Source organism: Egretta garzetta, unplaced genomic scaffold (assembly GCF_000687185.1).
Source record: "Egretta garzetta isolate BGI_Z169 unplaced genomic scaffold, ASM68718v1 scaffold14, whole genome shotgun sequence".
Classification (NCBI taxonomy): domain Eukaryota; kingdom Metazoa; phylum Chordata; class Aves; order Pelecaniformes; family Ardeidae; genus Egretta; species Egretta garzetta.
Window position 1 is genome coordinate 7,149,411 of NW_009259588.1, and position 4,535 is coordinate 7,153,945.

Genomic DNA, 4,535 nt, shown 5'->3' on the forward strand with positions numbered 1-4,535 from the left:
AAAAGCCTGCTTGTGCACGAGGCTCCCCTCCCCCTTGGTAGGCAGTCTTTCTGAAAGAAGGTGATTAAGTGACAAATTAGTCTTGGGAAGTACAAGTGCTGCATCTGCTGTGTTGCTTTGGAGGCCCCATCCCTGGAAACATTCAAGGCCAGGTTGGACGGGGCTCTGAGCAACCTGATCTAGTTAGTGGTGTCCCTGCTCACTGCAGGGGGCTTCGACTAGATGGCCTCTAGGGGTCCCTTCCAACCCAAAACATTCTATGATTCTATGATCTGACCCTTTTCACCCTTAGGCTAGTGGCCCTGGTGAAGCCACTGGGTTAGGCTCTCGCCTTTGAGCCTAGGGAGTAGATCGGAGCTATGAACTTGTTTCCGTGGCCAAATGTGCAAGCAGCTGGCCGGGTGCCGTTCTCAGTGCCGGTCCTGGCTGAGGAGGGTGGCAATGGTGAGCAACGCCTGATCGGCTTCTGTAGTCCTGGCTGTTGCAAGGATGCGGTGAAACTCTGGCTCGGCTAGGCTTGCTTCAGAGAACGACTGGTTCAACTATGCCCATTCCATCTCCATCCTGGGTCACAGGACTCAAGAGGAGTAAAATCCTTTTCAACCCCTCCTGCAGTTCTCCTGGGGGGATACGTGGTTGAGCGAGCAATATGGAATCTACCTACCATATCCCGCTTGTGACCTTGAATTAGCTTCTGGGCACATTTGTGGCTCTGATAAGAGGAGAAATATTGCAATAAGACTGAAACCTGTTCCTAATTCCTACTTGCTTTCTCATTCTGTGGCAGAATATGCAATCTGCATATTGCCACAATTTTTGCTCTGTCTCTAACCATATTTAGTGATCATAATAACTATGCCTCATCCCTATACCAAATCTCTTGATTAGGATTCTCAAGGCGTATAATTTAATTTTTTCCACTGTCCCTAAACTGACCAATCTTTTTCTCCTTGACACCTTGTTATCACTTCTCAATTAAAGAGTTACAAAACTGAGATAATATTTGGGACTGTTTATTAATTATGGTGTAGTGTCCCAGATGTGCCATGCTGACTGACAGCACAAAGCATGTTTTTGGTGCTATTTAAAACCTCACAAGCCTTTTTCAGACAGAAACATCAATCTTATCCTCAACACAGCTACTAATCAGGGAGTAGAAAAATAATTAGGGCAGGCACAGTTGATATCTGAGTTTAAGCTACAGATTGAAGTTATGACTAGAACCGAGAAGACACTATCCTAAAATAATCACTAATATAATCTTAAAAGAAATCCTATTTCTTTCATGTTTGGAGTAAGCAACTGCAATTTGTTATTTTCTTCCTACTTGTCTTGCGGTTTGTCTGTGTCTGCAGACAAAAGCACGTCACCTCTGAAGCACTCTCATTCTCTAGCAGGATGAGAAAACAGAGAAGTAGGACTTCTGAACTCAGCTTTCCAAGTTCAGCTGCTCCTCATGCTGTTTGCAGCCCCACAAGCCTTTCCCTTGCCGTCATTTGTGGGGATGCGTGTTCATGATTACAGAGACAGCGTTTGGTCTTTTTGGAGATAGACCTGCCCGTTGTGCTGCCATGCTGAATTCCCTTTTGCTGCCAAGCAGTTTTATGATATTTTTATTACCCTGGGAGTGTTATTTTTCTTCCATCTCAGTTCAACAAGGGATTAAGTTGTGAACATTTATAGCTCCAACATTTGCATTCTTCTCTCAGGTAGAATGTAAACAGCAGTGGCGCTCTTTTGGCCAGGAAACGAGGCCAAGCTTTTCTAGATCTGCCGATGCTCATCACAAAAAGGTTATGTGAATGTCTAAGTACATTGTCCTTTCAATTAACACAACCCTACGCACCATCTGGAACTATTCATGCTTCTGAAGAAACAGGAGATGATATCTTAGAAAAACTGAAATGACCAAACTTGTAATTCCTTTCCTGAACAGCAGTAACTTCCTATTGTGACAGGAACAAGGGACGGTGCATTAGCAGGCTGAAAGTGTACACTGGTTTTGATACACTGTGAAGATGTTATCAGACAAGCATCTTAAAAAAAAAAAAAAAAAAGTGCATCTTCAGTCTGTTCAGAGCAAATTAGACCCACCTGAAAACAGCACTTACTTTTTGTATGTTACAAGATGTGTTGTAATGCCATGCAAATATGGACTTCTGTGCTGCGTAAAATTGACATTCCGTTGCTTTGCATTTTCAACTTCTTTTGATAAATTCACATAACAAGGTGTGCTTCCAATAATCGTCTGTAATTCTGCTGATAGGTCAGTCATACAGGAGAGAGAGGAGAAACCCTGAAGACTTCCCAAGAGCTGTAATATTCAGCAGCATGTCACCCCCCATAAAATTATTTCAGCTTTAATAGCAAAAGCATTGCTTTTCATGAAGAATCGTGGATGCAATGCAGCTCATATTTTGCAATAAAAAAACATTAGCAATGCCTGTTTGGCTTCCTTCTCGTGTGTCTTTCTATGTCAGTGAGTAATTCACTTGTGCAATATAAACATATCACTACAAAATACAAACACAGGAATATTCAAAAGTCACAGATAAAAATGAGAGATGCAGTATGCTAGCAGGGTACTAATTAGTTGGGCTCTGCTATTTCAGATAATGCCAAGCCAATCCCAAACCTGTTTCACTTTTATCTTTTATGTGTGCTACCTTTTCTGACGTTACCACAGTTTAAAAATGCCAGTGTTTAGGTTATCATGGTTTGGACAGATGCCTAAGAAGGTATTATTGATTAATGATGTATTAATCAATCAATTTTATTATAAACATGGCCCTCCACTTGGCTGGTTGACACCTGCAGCTCTTTGTGATGAAATTCTGCTTTCATTTACAGTGGCAACAAAGAGATTCCGTCAATACAAATGAAGTTACTCTATGTCTCTAGACAAAGGAAAATAATTTGGTCATTATTTGGTTTATGACAATGTAAAATTTCGTAAATGAAATATTTAAGTAATGAGTCGCCGAAGTGCTTTACAACACCAATTTACAGCACATGGAGTTATTTAGTTATTTTCAGTGGATGTAGAAGGGCAGTTGAAAGAAACAGGGCTGTTAAAGTAAGAAAGTCGAACGCTGTGCATGGCTGTCTTTCTGAAAAATTAGGTTAGCCATCTTTGTTTCACTGTGAATGTGTCACCGCATTACAATCATTGTAGTCATTAGCAATTCATGCTCAAATTCTGCTTTTGATTTCACTTGCAGTTTGAAAAGTCTCAAATTCTTTAATTCATTTCCCGATGACCTAAATATAATGCCTGTAGTCATATTTACAACTGACTTTGGATGGGATCCCACTATAACCTATTATCTCTACGTTAGAAACTGTTTACAGATACCAGCCTTTTTTAAAGCACCGCAATAGCTATGCAATACATCTTGACGAAGCCAAAGATGAATAATGAAAAATGATAGAGATTTGGTTGAATGTCACTAGCTGTTTTCTGAACCTTGTGGTACTGGTTAGCTCCCAACAGCACCAAACGGATCTCACCCAGAGACAGGTGCCATCTATCGATAAAAGATGTATTTAAGGTGAAGAAGCCACAAATGACAAAAAATGGCACCAGCCTGCCACCTGCTGCTGTGCAGAGTTACTTCAGGAAAGGTATTTGCTGGGCCTTGCACTGACTCAACAAAAACACACCCGTGCGAACCAGGTTCAAGAAAAGCATGTCCAGTCTGCAACAGCGTGCTTCTCCCCTCGGCCTTTCAAAAGCGTTGGATGAGACTGAAATAACGGGATGTTCCGTCCACTTGAACATGAGCCGCTTAACCTAGGAAAGCTGTCTTGGCATGTTCTAGTATTTTGAAATCTTGGTGCTGCCAACTCAGGTGTCTGGCGGTCTTGTTCAAGTTTCTGCTCCAGGAAAGGAACCACAAGCTGAAAACTCAGGTCCTATTAAAAGCAGCTGCCTCGTCCTTGCAATCATACATTTAAAGGCTGACAAAATCTCAAAGATCTGAATAAAAACATCGCCACCAACTAAAAAAAAACCCAAAACAACAACCGAATAAACCTACACTATTAGTTTGACGTCCCACGGTTTTGGCAGCATGGGTTGATTTTTGAGCGTTGGCTTCCAATGGTGAGATCTAGGTCCTTTACCTGTTTGGAAGGGTGGGAGTTCTTAGCATCAAGCATTTTGCTCACATGCACCGGAGTAAATCTTGGGTTTTGGAAACTGCACTTAGCTTCCTAGAGGTTATTAAAAATGAAATGACCCTAGATGTCACAGCAGGTGGGCCGAAACGCTAAGCATAGAGATTACAGTAAATAAGGCAGTGCAGGCAGTATCATTCTTTGCTATTCTTCATGGCCTCAGTGTTCAGGGGAAGAGTTATGCCCTTATCGACAAGGATGACGGCTGGGCCTTGCGCAGCGCGCTGTACTTTTGGGATGGCTCCTCTACATAATTCCATACTGGACACAGCCTGCTCTGTCGTAATGCCCAGACCTGCGGTGCCACCTTGAGCTTGGGTGTACGGGAGACGCTGTGGTTTTCCCCTGGCAGCCCT

The 4,535-nt window shown here is 42.3% G+C and overlaps 1 protein-coding gene across 2 annotated transcripts in view; it reads left to right on the forward strand.

Moving 5' to 3' along the window:
* The first annotated feature begins 1,450 nt into the window (after positions 1 to 1,450).
* The window catches only part of LOC104125500 (TBC1 domain family member 7), a 21,649-nt gene continuing 18,564 nt past the window's right edge, over positions 1,451 to 4,535 (forward strand). For both annotated transcript variants that reach the window (XM_035893495.1, XM_035893497.1), the window contains exon 1: positions 1,451 to 1,461. The gene's annotated coding sequence lies outside the window, so the exon portion shown is untranslated. The remainder of the gene's footprint in view (positions 1,462 to 4,535) is intronic.